The sequence below is a fragment of the Falco cherrug genome, chromosome 3 (genome assembly GCF_023634085.1).
Source record: "Falco cherrug isolate bFalChe1 chromosome 3, bFalChe1.pri, whole genome shotgun sequence".
NCBI lineage: Eukaryota > Metazoa > Chordata > Aves > Falconiformes > Falconidae > Falco > Falco cherrug.
This window is the reverse complement of record NC_073699.1, coordinates 103,735,109-103,755,211: the sequence shown is the minus strand read 5'-3', so window position 1 is coordinate 103,755,211 and position 20,103 is coordinate 103,735,109.

The following is a 20,103-nucleotide window of genomic DNA, read 5'->3' as shown; positions in this document are numbered from 1 at the left end:
GGCTCATTTGCATGCCAGGCAGCCAGCCAATGGGAAGAGACTTGAGGCAACGCTCCCATTGGCTCCCCAGAGGAGCTGGGCGCGGCTGAGGGGCGTGGCCTCAGGTGTCGTCCCCGCCCCCCAGCCCCGGGGCCCACCTGCGCCCCTGCCACCTGCCTCTCCCGCCCGCGACCTCCCGGGGGCACCACTGGGGGCTCTCGCGAGAGCTGGGGCCGTGACGTCACCCTGCACTGGGCGTGGCTCCGCGATGCCGTGCCCCTCATGTGAGACCACCACGTGATTGCCCAGCAGCACTCTCTTTGGCCCGCGGGGAATGCTGGGTGACAACCTCATGCAGCCAATAGCAGCAGCGAGGCCTGCTCGGCTGTGCCACGCCCACCCCACACCTTCCCACCCCAGCTGCACCACGCCCGTCCCACACCTTCCAGCCTGTGGCCGGCTGCGGAGCTGAGGACGGGGCTGCAGGAGCCAGGGCAGGGGCCTGGGAGCCTTGGCTGGGTGCCCCTGCGGTTACGCCAGCAGCATGGTTGATACCAGAAGGCACTGCAACCTCATAGACAGCGTGGCTCTGTAGGCCATCCCTTGAGCCATGTCTACCTAGTGTCTCCATGTTAAGCAGCAAACACACTTCTTACTCCAGCGGTGGTTGGAGGTGGCTCCTCACGAACACCAGATGGAAAGGGAATTGACCTCTGTGCTGGCAGGTGGCAGCCAGACCACATGGACCAAGACAACCATCCACATGGGCAGCGTGGTCACTCTGGGTGGGACACACACCACAGTGGAGGTGCGTGAGGCCATGCTGGATCCCATCTCAGCACACCAGGACCTGTTCCCTGCCATCACCCTGGGATGGCTTGTCACCTTTCTCTTACCCATGAGGTTGTCCTGGCTTTGCTCAGGCCATCTCCAAAGGGTTCATCAACTAGGTGCTTTAACTAGAGCTTCTGTAAGTGTTCATGTGAAGGAAGTGCTTATCACATGGAGGCCAAGGGGAGTTCTGCCGCTGGCCTTGGTAGCCGTACAGTTTCATTGTTTGTCTACCTATAGCTCAATGTGCATCAACATGTTGGCCAACTCCCACCAAAGTCTGTCCAGGCCACAGCCATAGAGTGACTGGTATCTGGTCAAAAAACTATACTAATAAAATATCCACATCGGCAGGAAAAATTTCTGGGTTTTTTTTACAGTAACGGCCACAAAAGTTATTTACCTTTGTAGCCAACACTAAGTACATTTAAACATACTTAGTTTTAAGGTTTTTTTGAGTGATAACCTTCTCACCTTAAAAATTTATTTGATACAATTTCATCAGCCAGGTGCTTTTTTGCACCGTTGTATGTGCAGCAAGGGTGTAGGCAAGTCAAGGCTCAATTTAAATGGAGAAAAGGGCAGCCATCTATGAAAGATAAATTATTCATAGTAGATATGTGACCACAACATAAAAAAATTGTTGTTACTGTTATAACAATATTAATTGTTATTACACAAGGAGGGATATATCTCAGTAGTTAAAAGTGTAGCATTTAAAATAATCAGCTGCTGTCTAATAGTTCATGAAGCAAAATAATTAACTATGGCTCTGCCCAAATGGAAACGCCCAATGGCTCCCACATAATCAACAACATTAAACTTCTGTTGCAACAGAGCATCACCAAATAATTGCTGAGTGTTTCAAACAATGGGTATGTTAAAAAGACTAAGTGAAAGATTAAGTCTTGTGAAAGGGTCTTTTATGGCCAAACACAGGAGCAAAACTGTGGAGTACCTCCAGTTTCTCACAGAAGCAGGGAATGGGTGAGGTGGGAAGGGACCTCTGGAGCCCATCTGATCCAGCCCCACCTGCTCAGGCAGGGTCACCCAGAGCCAGTTCCCCAGGATCATGTCCAGACAGCTTTTGAAACCAGCCTGTGCTTTCTATCACAGTAGTACAAATGAGAGCTTCATTATAAAGCATGCAGATTAACTATACCTACATAACAGCTTTTGTTGTAAAAGTTAGCTGTTTGTCAGATCTCCAGCTGTCAAATCATGCAGTGTACTCAGCAAACTCGGGTCCTATTTAAGTGAGGTGGAGTTAGCGCTTCCTTGGGAAAGGAGGTTTCTTTTTCACATTGTGGGACTAGCATTAAATTGCACGCATTGAAAGTTAGATCTGTTAGCTTCCAGCACATCCTTAAGACCTTCCAAAGACAAATCTGTGACTAGACTTCAAATTTCTCACCTTGTGAAAAATAAGGTAGCAAGATGCAAAATTAATTTAAGAAGAGGACTTGAAAGAACAAAAATGGACAAGGTTAAGAGGGAGGAGCAATGTATATATCCATTTTTCCCATAAGTCAACAACAATTTCGCAATATAAAAATAAGTGAGTTTGAGAACAGCATGAGGGAAGAAAGAAACATACAATGTAAAGAAGAGTAAAAAGATCAGTTAGTTTTTCTTAGATAAAAGTAACATTTTGGGTCAACTGCATTCCGCGGGATTAGTCATCTGCCTTGGAAATGTATTTCAAGACAAATACTTCTGCAACAAGGACACACCAAGAAATTTGGTGGTTGTGTTTTAATCATGTGTAAGCTTTGTTGTCATATGAGAGTTCAATATCTGTTTAGTAAGTTATGCCCTTTAAGTAACATTTAACAGTAACAGATTAAGTAATATTTCTGCTTACACTGTTGGACAGTTCAGTTCTGGAGGAAGCAACAACAGCAACAAGAGAGTGCCTTGGCAGCCCCCAGTGACCTGTGAGTGCCTTGGCTCCATCATCTCCTTTGGGCAAGTTTTGCAGCTTCAGCTCTTTCCCATTAGCTCCCTCTGAGCAGAATGAGCACCTACTCACAAGTGTGCAGCCAACAGCTGGGTTGGCAGGAGGGCTCCTCAGAGTCTATAGAAGAGTCAGGAGAACAAAATCCTATAGCTGCCTTCCAGGTCCTGGAGTAAGACCCCAGATGAGTCACTGACCTAGATGGCTTTTCTGGGGAGGTGCAAGAGTAGAGCTCTGTCTTTTACAGAGATTTTCAGCCAATGCATCTTCTCTTGCACTCTTCAGTACCTTTTCTACATCAACTCACATTAATGTGATGGTAGCAAAATTCTCCTTGCTTTTGAAGCAGATGCTGCAGCACATACCAGTCTCAGTGACCATTTTCAAAACTGCCTGATAAATATTTTCATTGGCCCATTCTAGAAGTTAAAAGATTAATGTAATTACTTTACAAAATCTCTTCCCAACAAGCAGAAGTTACAAGTTCTCCCTTTGCATAGTCCATATGTTTAATGTTTCAGAAAAAGGTGTTTAATTGATTGCTGTAGAGTTGCCATGATTCTGGAGAAACAGAAGACCTGGGAAGAGTTTCCAAAGGCACTACGCATCGGTCTCCCACTGGTGCCCCACTCCTCTGCTTCCTGCAGCAAGCCTTCCCTAATCCATCCTTCCTGAGTAACAACACGGTACAGTTCCAACTCCTGAATTCTTTTTAGTTCAAACAAAATTATGCATTAAGAGCTAAAGTACTTTTCACTCAAATCCCATTACAATAGCAGGATGTCTACTGTGCTCAGAGTCTGGGGATCAAGCTGGCACAGCCTGTTCCCTTAGATCACCCCCAAATTCTGCCAAAGTCTAGGAAGCCTCTTACTGACTGCAACAGATTTTCAAGGAAGTTATCATCATGAACGGAGGACCTTCTCTTCTAGAAGCAGAAAAGGAAGTCAAGAAACAAAGCACAATGGAAAGGTAAAGCACAACGCCAGGCATGCAGAAGTTATACAAAAAGTAACCATATTCCAGAAGTCTAGTTGTTTTTACAGCTTAAAGCACATTGCAGCATCAGTGCTGGAGAAATTGAAAGAATGACAGTCAAAAAAACTGAATCCCATTGTAAAATAAAATAATGGAGAAAGAAGCTCTTTCCAGGGAGGCTATGCTCTCATTCACCCTAATAAAACTTTTTGATCACAACTTGCTGTTTTCACTCTCTGCTGTGAGACACCGTCATAGCTAGGTGCCACCAGATTTTCTGGAGAACCCTTTAAAACCCAAGCTCTCATTTGGAATGTAAACAAAGGCTGTTAATATCTGTGCTAAAATTGGACACATTAATAACAGTAATATGAATGTGTGCCATTCTCTAGCCTGGGTCTTCATTCAGTGGTATTAACAAAACCAATAGATCATGTCATATGCCAGAGTATTTAGGGTGAATTAACTTGTCCTTGGTATTTATCCCTAAATCAGTCATATTCGTTTGGATACTTAATGAAATTACCTCATATTCTATATTAATACTTTAAATATGAGCATAATTTAAAGATTTCTAGAGGAAAAAATGTAACACGATTACTTGTTGCTGAAGCAAGATCGCCGTCTTTACTAAACAAAACAACGTATATCAAGATGGTTTTACCTACAAAAATACATTTAATATTACTCTTAAAATATGTGACTTATTTGGCTAAAAGTAAGCTAGATCTTAAAAAATCCAGGTCATGTGGTAGGAAAGAATAATTCAGATAAACTAAGAAGTAGAAGTAACCAGAAAAGAATAAGGAATCTTTCCAAGTCCATTATCTCAGGCACTAATTCACACTCAAAATTAATCAAATTAATTTTAGAAATAATCTTTTATTTCTGAATTTCAAATATCATCAGCAAATTTTCAGTTTAGTTTGTTAGAAGCACTTTAGCCAAATTTGAAAGAAGCATATCTAGAAAGATTATACTTGGTCAAAAATATTTTAATTGTAAAATGTGTGCATTAATGCAGGAAATCAGTTCCTCAGTAGATGCAAATATTTCTATTTTGAGATTTCCATTGGGAAACACAATATACTCTACTTTTTGTAATTTTTAAGTCTGGAAATGCAAACAAGAAAATGTTAGAAAAAAAGACTCCACTGCCTTTGCCAACACTGCACATACAATTCTGATATTTCCATTTTTCAGATGTTCCCTATTTTTAGAAGGGGAATTAAAAAACAGTTATAACAACATGTTAGATGGCGCTAGTCATTGCCTTTTTATGTCAAACACCCCTGCAAGTTTGGACCAGGTTTCCCTAGGTTGTTCTGAAGGTACACAGGTGTATGTCTACCAGCATCAAAGGAAGGCAAATAGCTCGGTAGGAGTAATATTCAGTTCACACAGTAGGGCTAATAAAAATCTACTAGAACTTCAACATTTCTGCATTATTTTGAACTTTATTGACCTGGAGAATATATTCAAAGAATGAGCGATATTTTTCTCACCTGTATTTTGTCCTTAAGTTAAGTATCAGCAAATAAGTTTCCTATAGTGCTTGATGTCCCATATTATCTGTGTGACAAATGTTTACATGTGCAGATTGTTACAAACCTATTCAGCCTTTCTGCTATATTCCACTGAAGATGGTGTTTCCATCAAGCAAGTATTCTGAGAAAGCAATAAGCCAGTATCATATAGCTTCCTTCTAAATTATGTACAAATTACATTTTAAGTATTTTTCCTTGTTCAGAAATAACGTTTAGTGAATTCTTAGAATAAGTGCAATTCATGTATGTGTTTATTTACATAGCCACAGTAGTTAGGGTGTAGCGTTTAAGGAAAGGTAACATTGCAGGGGGACTCCCCCATCTCAGCTCAGCATGGCGTGCTGCTTATTTGACAGGAGGCAAGATAAAATAAAGCATAAAATAGTTGATGTTTAACAGAAACACAGACTAATCTATAAGATTAACTCTTACTAATTATTAATTAATATTTAATATTGTATTAATAATTGTTACATAATTACTAACATTAAATCTAGTCACACAAAGTAGCTAAGTGGAGGTTTTTTAGTTACCTAACTGAACAGATAATAAGCCTAGTCCTTGGCCAGGGGTAAAGTCAACACGTTTCAGCTAATTCCAAGAAGCTGGGCTGATGTTGGCCAGTCCCAGCCCAATATTTGTGGAGTTCTTTGAAATAAACTACAGCCTCAATTTTCCAGTTAGCATGCAGCATATCTACTTGAAATAATTGTTCTATATTTAAATACTTGATTTTATGCTACTCACATGTAAAGGAATTTTCCCATTCATTTGAAAGGTAATAGCTCAGAGTCCAAAACAATTAACAGTTTCATAAAATATGGTGCTATGAGTGTTCATGGTCAATCTCAAAAAGTCCTAAGTTCCTTTTAAAAACATAATGCTTCCAACTGAATATTTCTAGCATTGAAACTTCTTTGCCTTCTGCACAAGAGAACAGACATTTAAATTTACAGTTAATGTGCTTTAGCTATGTTACACCCTGAACAATCCCTCCCTCCTCTTCTATGGATTCAGAGGTTTAATGAAATATTGCAGGGGTGGGGGAGGCAAACAAATAAAGACCACTTAGTGCGGAAGCATAGCAGTCCCCCTAGACAGCTCAGCCTGTGCCCACCACAGGTGACTGGCAGGCTTACTCTTGGAAATGAGAGGTTTCAGCTGAGCAAGTGAAAAAAATGGTTGTGGTGCTGCTCCCTTTCCCCAAGCTGACATATAACCCCAAATCACAATATCAAAAAAGCTTAAGAGATAATTCCATTACACAACCTTTCCGATGGCTTGTCTTGACTTACTGCTAAAGCAGACAGAAAAGTTTACCTTCTGCTTTGCGAGCGGGTAAGTTAGTGTTGCATGGGAGAGGTACACAGGCGGACTGACAGAACAGCAAGGAGGTAACTTGGTGGCTGGTCTTGACTAGAAATAAAGGGGCTGGAAAAAGACTGGATTGCCTCTGTCAATCCATCAAAGGAAATTCTAAATAATTTAGGTACATAGAATTTCTTCATATTGTAAGTATTGCTTGAAAGAAGACAGATTAAGAGACAGATTTAGGTGATAGTCTACAACTGCTCTATGGTCTTCATGTTATCTTATCCTGAGAGTTTGCCACATACCATGGTTTAGCTAGAGAGGTCCAAATCACAGAATCCCAGACTAGTCAGGGTTGGAAGGGACACAGGTGTCTGGAGACCACCCAGTCCAGCCCCTGCTAGGGCTGCACAGAGCTGCATCCAGGCAAGTTTGAATGTCTCCAGAGAAGGAGCCTCCACAGCCTTTCTGGCAGCCTGTTCAGTGCTCTGGCACCCTCAAGGGAAAGAAGTTCTTCCTCACGTTCCAGTGGAACTTCTTGTGTTGCAGTTTGTGGCCATTGCCCCTTGTCCTGTTGCTGGACACCACTTGAAAAAGCCTGGCCCTGTCCTCCTGACACCTGCCCCTCAGGTATTTGTAGGCATTGATGGGATCCCCTCAGCCTCCTCTTCTCCAGGCTGAACAGCCCCAGCTCCCTCAGCCCTTCCCTCTCAGGAAGATGCTCCAACCCCTCATCACCTTCACAGCCTTCGCTGGACCCTCACCAGTGGTTCCCTCTCTCCTGAACTGGGGCACCCAGCACTGGACCCAGCCCTCCAGATGTGCCTCACCAGGGCAGAGCAGAGGGGCAGCATCCCCTCCCTCGACCTGCTGGCCATGCTCCTCCTTACACCCCGCAGGGTCCCACTGGCCCCCTGGCCACCAGGTCACGCTGCTGGCCCAGGGGCAACGTGCTGCCCCCCCCCAGCACTGCCAGGCCCTTCCCCGCAGAGCTGCCCCCCAGCAGGCCAGCCCAGCCCGTGCTGGTGCGTGGGGCTGGCCCTGCCCAGGGGCAGGACCCGACACCGACCGTGGTTGGACTCCATGGGGCTCCTCTGCCGACCCCCCAGCCTGCTGGGCCACCAGCCGCTCCTCGGTTCGGTACCACCAGCAAACGTGCCAGGGGCCGGTCTGCACCTCAGCCTGATCGCCGGTAAGCTGCACGGGCTGGACCAGCACGGACCCTGGGGAACGCCACCAGCCACGGGCCTCCGGCCAGGCTCTGCGCCGCTGATCGCAGCCCTCTGAGCTCCACCGTTCAGCCAGCTGTCAAACCACCTCACTGTCCGCTCATCTGACCCGCCCTTCCTGAGCTTACTGGGGAGGGTGTTGTGGGAGACAATGCCAAAAGCCTTGCTGAGGTCAAGGTAGACAACAACCCCCACTGCTCTCCCCTCGCCTACCCAGCCAGTCATTCCATCACAGAAAGCTGTCAGGTTGGCCAGGCATGATTTCAGTTCAATTGGAGTTAAGATGTAAAACAAGTCTCAGAATACACCCATATCAATTAGTTGCAAGGGCTCACCTCTCACCATGTCTGTTACAGGGCACAGGTTCTCCCCCTTGCCTTGGCTACGTTGGGCTGCCAGTTGTTGCAGTCAGAGCCCAACTCAGTCAGCCTTACACAGGACACCCACTGTTGCAGCACAAGCAACCTATCAGGCTGCAACAAGGCTTTACCATCAGTCAGATTCTACTGTCCATGCTGTTTGTCCTTCCTCCAGAGGTCAGACCACACCACTTCCCCCATCCAACCCTTCTCCCACACTCCTCAGGGCTATTTAACTACTTAGCAGGAACAAGCTACAGCTGCACATCATCCATGTCCATCAACCCACTGCCTTGGAGGCAAGGCCACAGCTGCATGTTATCAGTGCTCATCAACCCACTGCCTTCACTCCTCTACAGATTTCCCCTTGGTGAATCCATGTTTACTGTTCCTGATGACCTTCTTATCCTCCACATATTTTGAGATGACCTCCAGGATGAGCTGTTCCATCACCTTGCCAGGGAGGGAGGTGAGGCTGACCAACCTGTAGTTTACTGGGTCCCCCTTCTTGTCCTTTTTGAAGACTGGGGTGACACTGGCTTTCCTCCAGTCCTGAGGCACCTCTCCTCTCCGGCACAGCCTTTCAGAGATGATGGGAGTGGGTTAGCAATAACACCTGCCAGCTCCCTTAGCACCTGGGGGTGCATCCCATCGGGCCCATGGATTTGTGGGTGTCAGGTTTGCTTAAGCCTTGCCCCCTTTGCTTATTTCCTGCTCGTGGGGGTCTTGAGCTTGGAGGAAGTAATGCTTCAGCATCAGCCAGCTCTCTTAGGCCCCCTACCTTATAGAGCCCTAACCCATGAGATTCCTCTGAGTAGGTCCTTGAAGAGGCCAAGTTAACTCTCCTGAAGTCCAGGGTTGCAATCCTACTTATTGCCCTGCTTCTTCCATGCAGCATCCTGAACGCCACCATCTCACAGTCCCTGCAGCCAAGGCTGCCCCCAACCAGTCCTGTATTTGTGAGTATAAGGTCTAAGAGCACACACCTCACCTCGCCTCGCTGGAATCTCAGAAAAATTGTAAAGGTCACAGGCGGCAGCAGCAGATTCATGGCCAATAAAAAAACATTCAAGAAAGGTGAAAAAAATGTGAGATTGTTGTGAAGTTGGGCTTATTTCAGCTGAGCAAATCCAATTGGATTCAATGCCAGCAAAGGAGAAGCAGTGTAGTGATGATTAGAAAGAACATTTCCTCAAAGCACAGCACCCAGGGCTGACTGTGGGGACTCTAGTTCTGATCATGTTTTCAATACCAGGAATGTGTTTGAAGCAGCTGATATGAAAGCCCTCCAGACTTATAATTTGTTCAGCTTCCTCACAGATCTCTGGAGTTCTCATCCTACCTGGATGCTTAGGAACTTCTCCTTGAAGAAGCAACGTTTCACATCTAGCTAGCAGACTCCGGATTTATTTCTAAGCTTGATCCAGCTATCAAAGTCCTGTTTGCTAGCAGGTACAAACCAGTCCCAAAGTGGTTGGTACAGTTGCTTGAACAACCATCAGTGAGATAATTAGTGCCAGGGAACTTCATGTTGAGGATTGTCTGGGCTAAAGGACTGGTCTTCCTGATTCCCCATCAGAAGAAGGGGTATCAATATCCTAGATGATAAAAAGCCTAGAGCAGCATGAGATGTACTTAAAGCAGGAGGGTTTGAGCTCCACCATGAGTTATGACAGCTGGCCCAAAGGTGCTTGCCTCCCTCCATCAGCAGGCTCAGCGTTTAATTTCTTCTGTGTAAAACATGGAGATAGTCTCCATGGAGAGAGACTTTCTTTTTGTCACTCAGATGCCTGTGTTACCGGCTCCTGGACGGGCCGATCCAGGTCAGCTAGAGACCCTCAGGTGGGTGCTCTGCAGCGTGGCCTGGGTTGCAGTGGAAGGGCTTGCCATCCCCTGGGGGCAGAGGGCTCCCAGGGCACCAGATTCAAATCCCCTGTAATTCCAGCCAGCTAAAACAAACGGAGGATTTATTTGCAAGATCTAAGAAAGGCAACACAGGCAAAGTCTTGCAGGTGCCATAACTAAAGAAAAACACGCTTTATCTGCCTCCACTCAGAAGAAATCTGAAAGGTCTCTCTTTTTCTCCTTCTCACCAGCTGACAACACTGGGGACCAGCCTCTTACCTAACCCACATGGTCCGTGACTGAGCCCTCTTGCGTTTCCCCTCCTCCACCGGCAGAACAGACTATTTTTATACCCATGGGGTGGGTCCACTCACATTCTCTTCCTCCTCCCAGAGATTACTGAGGTATGATAAAGTTTGGGAGGTAATTCTAATGCTTTTTGCACTTTTCCCTTCATAACTGACAGCTTTCACCTCTCTGGAAATGCTCACATCCCTTTGGCACAGTCAAAAGTGTTTAAAAGCTTTCTGGGCAGGCTGTGTAGCCAGTCAGCAGTTTCCCTTAGTTTCCCTAAGCTAAAAGCAAATCACTAACCCTTTGAGAAGACAATGTCCTTTTGCTCTGCGTGGGACTCAGTGAAGTTCACTGGGGGAAGCTTGTTTATCCACCAAACCACGTACGTAACATACAATATATAATTTGGTAAGCCCACTCTACATAACTGCAGGCAGGGAGGGCAGCCCTGTAGCCCTTTTCCCCGAGCAGGACCATGGCAAAACAACACAGGTCAAGGAGAGCATGGTCTGGAGCAGTGTCTCCAAGTCTTTCCTGCTCACTTCAGTTTTCCCACTTCCTAAGTCTCGTGCTGGACCCCTGCTGCTGCTCTGTTGTATGCACACAGGCACTCGGGCTTTTAACACTCTCCGACCCGCCAGCCCCCCTGCATCCCCTTTGCCGGGCTGGACTCTGGCAGCAGCCACTGCCTACGCAGGCTCTGTCCTGCTCATCACTTCAGGTGCTGACCTGCCTGCCTGTTGGGTAAGAAGGGTCCGAGGGCCTGCAAAGGCTGATTGCTCATCCTGCCTTTTGTGTTGACTCATCACAAGGCATTTCAATCAGCTATTTCTGCCCGTGTCCTGAAAATGAGGCACATCTCTTCAGGGTGGGATTTCAAACCTTGGGCTGAGCAGACTCCCACAAAACCCACAGAAAGCACTGGACTCCTCAAAAGAGGCCCAGATGCCATTATTGTCCCTGAGCAGGGGACTCTGTACAGCTCCCCAGTAGGCCTGGCTTTGATTCACAGAAGGCTGTTCTGTTGGTCAACAGAACCACTGTGCCCAGCGTGGTCTCTCTTACACACTTTGAAATGCCACAATTTTTCCCTCAGCCACCCACCTCCCATCACCACCTTTGTGTCTGGGCTTCCACACAAGCCTGAAGCGTGCCGTGTAGATTAACTCCAGACACAGTTGTAAAAGACGCGGCTGCATATAATACAGGGTTCATGTAACAGCTCTGGCCAGGAGTTGAATAATGCTCAATAGGTTCTGTCCCGCAGCGGGCCACTAGACTGCCCATGAAAGCGCCAGGGCCACCTGCTCTGCGGTCACCTGGCAAGCTCGGGTTTGTGGTGTGTTAAGTGCTGCCACAGTGGGACCAACCCGCCCCTCATTATTTAGGGCAAAGCTCAAAAATCCTTTTATTTGAATAAATGCTAAAAAAATTCTACAGAGGACTGCAGAAGACATGAATCTAGATAACCATAACCATTTCTAGAGGACGAGAAGTGGCAGTCCCTAATTCCAGATCGTCTCCCATGAAGGGTAACACAAGGGCTACCCTTGCAGGATTGCCGACTGGCTCATTGGTCAGGGGGTCGTGAGCAGCAGCCAGCTCCTCACCTTCAAAACAGGAGGAAGCTTAAATGCTGGAGGAAGAAACAGGAATGGCAAAGCTCTCTTCATTTTTGTTCCTGTTGATTCCGCACCTCCTGTGTTCGTACATACATTTCGTAAGGAAATGGCTTTCTTCATGTATACCTTAGCCTTAAAGCCAAAGAGTAATTTTGGAGAGTGAGCAGGAGTTACAGAGCTCAGTCCTTCCGTGATGCCTGTGCTTGTGTCTGTGTCTGTGACACCCGGCTGCCGATGTGCCTCCTGCAGGCACCCAGCCCGTGGAAGGGTGCTCCTCGCCTTAGCTGTGCGGGGAGCTGGGGGAGAGGGCTCTGGGGGAAGCTCTCACCCACCCGCACCAGGGGGTCCTGGCTGCAGCTGACCAGGGGAAAATGAGCAAATTTTCAGAGGCTGCTTGTTATTTGTGACAGACTCGCATTGTTGGGCTAAGTATCTGAAGTTCTTCAAAGTGGAAGATGCCAAATATATGAATACAAGACAGTGTTTTCAGGTTACTTGGTCTTCTAACACAATTAGCTCAATATGCACAATGCCATTACAGATCTAAAATCTTTCTTACGCTGTCAGCTGGGTCGTGAAGCCAGCAGGCTGCCCATAGCTGTAAACGGGGTTGGTTTTCCATCTTTGTCCTTGCTAGCATGAGCCAGTGCAGGGATCAGTCCAGCACAAACACAAGTCCAGTCAGGCACGTGTTTGACGTTTAATTGGCTTTAAGCCTGCACAGAGCTGAGCACCCCTGGCAGCAATAGCAGCAGTACTGTTCTGACCAGTGGGGCTCTTGGGCTGTTTTCTCATCAGGATTAATTTTTTTACTCCAGCCAAGTGTTTCTCCTGACTTCACTGCTCTTGACCATTAAAAAAAAAAAAAAAAAAAAAAAAAAAAAAAAGTACTGTGTATGAAGATTGAGAAACTGATCTTTAAATATTTTAATTACTTAGAAGCCGTACTTACAAAGGCCCAGACCTTTTAAAAAGAAATAGAAAATGGCTTTTCTGTTCAGCTTTGTAAGCACTCTTGCAACTTGCCTGTCTCCCTTTCCAACATCCTTTAGTAAACAAAGATCCCAGTGGATCCTGACAAGGATTGCCCACATTTTATCATGCTGGCATAACTATTCGCTGTCTTGTGGAATAAGATTGGTATCACAGTCAGCTAGGAAAGGGTGCAGAAAAATAAGTTGTTTTCTAGGTAACACAGATGAATCCACTGACTTAGAAGCATCGCTGATCATCTGCTGAGCCAAGAGCAGCTTTTACTTTTGCCCTGCTAGTCAGGTATTTTGTATCTTGATGTAAATAAATGGATCAACACTTTTTGTCCTGTCTTGAATTAGCATTTTAGAGTACTACTAATAATCAATGCCAAAGTGCATACACTCAACACATACTTAATTATATACATACATATGTACATCTCCATATAGTAGGGGATTTTGCATGGAGCTGCAGTGTGACACTGGAGACCTGCTGGCAGAGTCTCTACCTCAAAGTCAAATGGAAAATAACATTCTGGTGGAGTTTGTTACAGCTTATCTGACTAAGAGCATGAAGTGGCTGAGCTAAAGACAGCTATCAGAAGCCCCTCAATTGCAAGGCCTTACCCTTGCATAGAATTTCACTCATGTGGGCGTTGCAGCACTCTCCAAACTATCAAGCTACAGCAAGGTCTTTTACCATCTCATACCAACATACTCTTCATGCCAGTCCCTCTGCTGCCTTCTCCTAGTCTCTCCTCATCCAGGGTACACTCTCCTCTTCTCTGCTTCTTCCTCCCCTCTCTTCCTTGGCTGCTCTCTCTTTCTTGGCTGCACAACGTCTTACCAGAACCAGCCACAGCTGCACCTTGTCTATATCAGCCAACCCACCACCCCTGAAGCCAGACCACAGTTGTATATTATCAATGCTAATTAACCCAGCTTCATTCCTCTACATGCAGGTATCTTCTAGGACAGCAAAACAAGCTGTGCAAGCAGCCCGTGAGTTTCCTGGACTCCGCTCGTGACAATTTCTGGATGCAAATGCTAGGTAGGCTGGCCAGGTATGGTGCTACTGGACCCACTTCTCAGAAACAGGGAGGAAGCGATGGCAGACATGGCTGTAGGGAGCCCTGGGGGTTGCTGTGACCACCAGGTGATCAAGGTGAGCAGCTGGAGAAAGGCTGGGAAGGTGAGCAGCAGAGCTGGGGCAGTGGACCTTGGCTTACTTGGGATAGGAAAGTCATCACAGCTAGGGCAAGCACATCTCTTGCCGCTGCGCTGACACATCTCTTGCCGCAGCAACAGGTCCCACAGGGGCCTGAGCACGACCTTCCCTCGGCCAGGGACCTGGAACAGCCTCTCTGGGTTAAACAGATCTTCACCTTGTTACCCAGTGCCGCAGCAACGAGCGTGGACGAGGCAATCTGTACCAACCCAACGTGAACCCCCTCTGAGCTGCAGCTACTGCAAGAACCTGAAAAAGTTCTCACACAGACTGCATGGCAGGAACAAAAGCAGTGGTTTGAAGTGTGTTCTGCTTTCTCTCTTCTAGTATACAGCCATATACCATCAACGCTTCCCTAATGTCTGGCTTACCTTCAAACTGCTGACCCGTCTGGGGAGGGAAAAGCAAAACAGATACTGTCAAAGCCAGTAATCTGTAGAGATAAAGTAAGGTGGGAATGTAGCCTCAAAAACAAAAAGGGGGGAAAACCAGTAACATGAAGCAAGCATGAAACCACACTATTTGCACACTATCAAACAAAACTTTGTTGCAGCCAAGAATCACCCAGGAGGTGGCACACATTTGGGTATTAAAACTCCTAGGACCTGGAGAGCAGAAAAAGGAACACAATGGCACCAGGCACAGTGGTGTTTCACAGACTTGCGCTGTTCCGCGCCTGCTCATCTCATCTCGCTTCACTGCAGTTGCAGCATCCCATCCCACTTCTAAACCTACTGAAAATTTCCTCAGAAAGATAAAAACCCAAAAGCAATGGCATAGTCCATCAGCCTGAAAGGCAAACCATGCGGGGATCAGCAGAAGCAAGTCTGACTGTTTTCCCTTGCAAACTGTGGTTTGTTTATCATGGCAAGTGTCCTATGAATCTGCCGGCAAACAGCCTCTCGACATAGATAAAAAGTAAGAATTTGATAAGGAATGCACTCAGAATAATGATTTTTAAAGATTTCCAAGCCACAGATGTTACCATGAGAAGGAAGCGGTTCCCAGGAGTCGTGCATGGAGGGGTAACGGCAGCCTGAGTGTCCGGGGCTGCACAAGCCATCAGCGTGCCTTTCTGTTCCGACAGCGGCGTCGGCTCCCGCTGGCAGCTGCTGCCCTGACACAAGTAGAAATGCACAAAACGTCAAACTCTTAACCAAAGCAGCCGGGAGTACCAGTGAGGAAGTAAATGTCGGGCATCTGAATCGGAGTGACGCACAGAGAGCACCTGGCTGGTTTCTGTTAGCCTGTGACCACAGGAGCGTGCCGAGTTTGTCCCAGCCCACTCCCTCCCAGGGTTTTCTGCCATTCTTTGCTACAAACTGCCAAAAATACAAGTACATATTTTTTTAGAAAAGTCTAATTTGCAAAGTGGAAACTTTGGAAACAGAGAAGAGTTTGGGAGAGGAAAGACTGAAAGGCATTTCCCCTTTTGCTATGCATTTCAGCAGTGACAAGAAGAAAAATGTTTGAACTGCCTTTCCATTGACCAAATCTGCAGTTTTGCTCCTTGTCAGCTGCAGGAATCCTGTTCTTCAACAAAGACTCCTTGAAGTAACTACGCTGCCAGCTTCAGGTTTGCAGCAGCACTATGGCAGCAGGACACAGCAGCACCACCACCCCCCTTGCCTCCTTCCCCTCGCAGGGGTGGGCTCTGCCGCCAGCTGGGGTCCCCGCTGCCCCCAGGAAAGGGGACCCTCAGCGTAGCTATAGTTCCCAGGCAGGGCTGAGATCCGAGCACATGGAAGGGGAATAACTGCATCCAGCCCGGGGAACACTCCTGTGCATTTTCTGCAGGCCACGGTACTTTCCTGCTTCCACCTCAAATCCTTTTGTAGCGGAACCGTGTCCTGGGCAATGTCTCTCTCTTCTGGGGCAGAGCTCATTGCATTTGGAGGGTAGATGGAAAGGGCTCCTGTTTGTGCCGTAAGCCTCCCCAGCACACTACCGGGGCGTTGTGCTCGGTTGTGGGTGTTTGGGGCCCAATACCCACTTGCTGGGAAGCTGCAAGTCCCGCTCGGCAGCTGCAGTGATGGCTGCCGGGAGGGCAGCAGGGCTGCGAGGGGCAGAAAGCCCACGTGTTTGGGGCTTGCAGGTGGCAGCATGCAGGTGCATGGTGCAGCGTCATGCAGCCTGGCACAACTGTGTTTGCGTATCTGCACCATTTGCTTTCACACCCTGGTTCTCATCAAGCTTCTTCCATGGTGTCCGAGGTCCTGCCTGGTGGCAGAGATGGCACGGCATGAGCAGCAATGGACAATCTGGCTCTCATGCCTCCTAATGAAGAGAAGGTATCTGAGCATGTCACTGCTTACTGTTTTGCTTTTGAATATTTAAGGAGGTGCACACTCCATAGACTATAATAACTATGTGAGATCTACCAAGCAAAGCCCGCGGTGCTAGCGACCGGCATCCCACCCTGTGTATCACCTCTTCAGATCTGCTGTGCTGCCCAGGGCAAGAAAACATGCAAAGTAAGCCTTTTGGTGGCTCTTTCACTATATATGAACTGTGACAAGTTAGATAAAGAACATAGTTGTTATTTTGAGAGAGTTCAGCTTCCTCCCCAGAAAAACTGGCCACCGATGCATCTCTGGAGTCTCGTAACTGACAACCTCCCTCTGTGCTGTGTGGGTAATCATTAAAGCCTGGCTTGATCGTTGCTCAGGAAAGATGACCTACTCTCCAGCCAAACACTCAGGCAAGGCATACTGACTGTGTGAGCAGCGTTCGCTCTGCGAATGGAGCTGCCTCACCTTCAACAGACTTTTCTCATTGATTTTTTTGTCTGTTTAAAAGCATCGGGCTAGGACAAAATGTCAGGCACTTCCTTTGGTGCTCGGTTCAACATTTAGGAAGGTGCAAGGTTTCTCTGGCAGAGCTGATCCTTTCTTTTCAATTGGCCTGTCAAATGACAGAGACCCAATTGTCTTTCCATGCCATAGAATTGGTTCTGGATAGGTGTTTTACCACTTTAGTTGCAGGTATTTTCTAGACATAAGCTTGTAGTAGATGGGGATTTTTGTTATCTGTCCACGTGTTCCCTGGAGTTCAGGAGTTGCTCGAGAATTGGGTTAAGTGCTTCTGAATGGTAGCTTGTTTTCTTTTTTTGCTTTTTTTTTAATTGCCTGCTTCCTCTTTGGGAATATGCTGTAGAAAAGCTGCCTGTCTTTAGCAAGTCTTGGCCTCTCATTTAGCAGGTACTTAAACCTAGGCTTAACATTAAGATGATAATTTATTTCAGTGTTACTACTTATTGATGGTATAGGGCATGGAGCATCCCTCGTAGAAGGCGGGGCTGAGATCTTGGAGGGCTCAGCCTGGAGAAGAGAGGGCTCAGGGGGACTTCAGCAGTGTGTGAAGATACCTGGCAGGAGGCACAGGGAGGGCAGAGCCCAGCTCTCCTCAGTGCTGTCATGGGACAGAAAAGGCAACAGGCACAAACTAAAACACAGGAAATTTTGCCTGAAACAAAAGAAGGCACTTTCCTGCTGTGGGGGTGGTTGAACACCGGAGCAATTGCCGAGAGAGATTTCAGAGCTTTCTCTTCGGAGCTGTTTGAAACCCGGCTGGGGCGGCGCTGGGCAGCCTGCCACGGTGACCCTGCTCTGAGCAGGAGGGTTGGGTTAGATGGGCCACGGAAGTCCCTTCCCACCTCCACTGTTCTGCGATTTTGCGGTTGCCATCGCGGCTTGCTGTCAGGCCAGCAGAGAACCCAAGTGCCATTGCACTGGGCTCTCTCTTTTCAGGAGCCACCCCGTGTTCCCAGGGGACTTTCTGGTCTGATCGCAGCCAAGGATGCATTAAGCTGCCTGGAGTCCAGCAGCAGCTCCTCCCTCGCCGTTTGTTTGAAGCCTCTCCTCACAACCAGGTGATGATTAGTTGGCAAAGTCAATGAAGTCAGTAAGGTCTTGTGATCCACAGCTGCGGACCACTGCAAATTCCCGAACCACAGTTATCCACTGAAGAAGGAAAGAGTGGAAACAGAGAAGCCTCCTTCTCCTGAGGCACACACCAGCAGAAACAGTCACAGACTCCTTGGTCTAGCACCTGAGTCAAGCACCCAGCACCCTTGAAACCCTCACACCAAAGAGAGTAAGGACTGACTTCAGGCATTAGTGTGGGAGCCAGGTACGGGCACACCTGCGCTGCTGCATGTGGAAAGCCACTGAGCACCACCAATAACCAAAGGTTTATAAACCTTGCAATTATAGATGGTTCAATGAAAGGCTACAAATGTTGCTTGAACCTACAGAATAAAACAATCATCACCTGAAACGATGCCGGGATGTCCCAGGTAATTTGCTGAAATCCGTGGCAGCCCATGGCTGCGGGCCGCAGCACTCGCTCCTTTACCAGCCACCACAGGTCTCCACGCCTGCTGTAGCACTGCCACTTCGCTCCACCCATGCCCATGGCTGTGCTTCCTCTCTCTTGCTTTCTTTACCTGCTCCTTGGAGCCAGAGAGAGAGTAATTAACCAAAATTAATGGTGTTCTCCATTACAGTTTGGTTTCCAGCAAGTTTGAGCAAAGCCCACCAGGTAAGGACTACCTGAAGAACATACTACAAAAAAAGTCAGAATTAATTACCACACTAGACAAACATTTCTGCCCTTTTATTCGTACAGAGTGAAGCGTGATGCTTTGTTGGCTTGGTGTTTACGAGGATGACCAGTCTTTCACCGTAGTAGATTTTAAAGTACAAATGAGTGCAGTGCAGCAATGTGCTATCAGCAGTGGCTGAATGCAAGAAAAAACGTGCACGCCACCCAGTAACTCTCCAGTTAATGAAGACTTCCTTCTGGTTTGATAGGGCACATTCTATAGAGCTTTGAAATCTTTAAAACTAAAGCTTTTTGTCTTCACTTACCCTCTTGCAGAGTTAGGTATAGGACAAAATGGCAACACATTGGGCAATGTACTAATTTATTTCTCTTTGGTGAGCTTTTACTCTACATTTCTTGGCTTTACATATGCAAGCAAGGCTTAAGGGTACATTGGCTTTCATGACAAATAACTAATTCCTTGGACAGAAAATGGGATTTTGGCGAGATGTGTGTCGTGGTTTTCTAATTTCCCTGGCATGATGCTGGTTTCGTCAGTGGCTTTTCTGACTCACATGAGTAAGGAGAGTGTCACCCTCCTTGAGTTGTGTGCTTTGGAGAGAGTTGGTAGACTTCTCACTGTCAGCTTGCCTGCTGGAGACATTCTCCTGGAGAGACAATTCTGTTTTGGAAATGCATAAACACTTTCATGGCAAGGTCTCACAGGGGCCAGAGAAATCAAACTGACTGGCTAAAATGAAGCAGAGGAACTGCATGCCCTCACTGCCCCTTCAAGATTGCACCTTAGAGGACCAGGTCTTCAGGAAAATAACCAGATTGGAGGTGTAACTCAGGTATTCCTCTACTTTCAGTCTGAAACTTAGATCTGAATGGTACACTGGCAGGGTCCCTGAGGGTTTGGGAAGGTTTGGATTGACCATTATAGAAAGCAATGAAAGCTCTTTTTTTAAAAAAAAACTGTCATTGACTAATCACATTGATTCAAACACAAGTGCGTAGCACATGCTCACAGGGGTGCCAATTGCTTAAATTCAGCTGCATGTCTAGTCCTGCCGAAGTTCCATAGCCGTTAGTCCCACCGGCGTATCCCTAACCAGGAATAACAGCCGAACACAGGACTGCACCACACGGCTGCCATTACAGGTAGGGGACTGGGGACCAGGAGTCCCTTCCCCACCTGTGCTTGCACAACCCATATAAACCAAATCAAGGGACTCTGCAAGCGCTTATAGTCTGTATTGCTCGGAGTGTTACATTCATTTATCGTCTTTTATGGCTATGAAAGCCTTGAGGTTACTGTTAGGCTGGCAGCCTGGCAGGGGAAGGTTCCCAGGGAAGGCAGCGGATGCTGAGCACCGGTCCCAGGGGGTAGGGCTGCAGCTG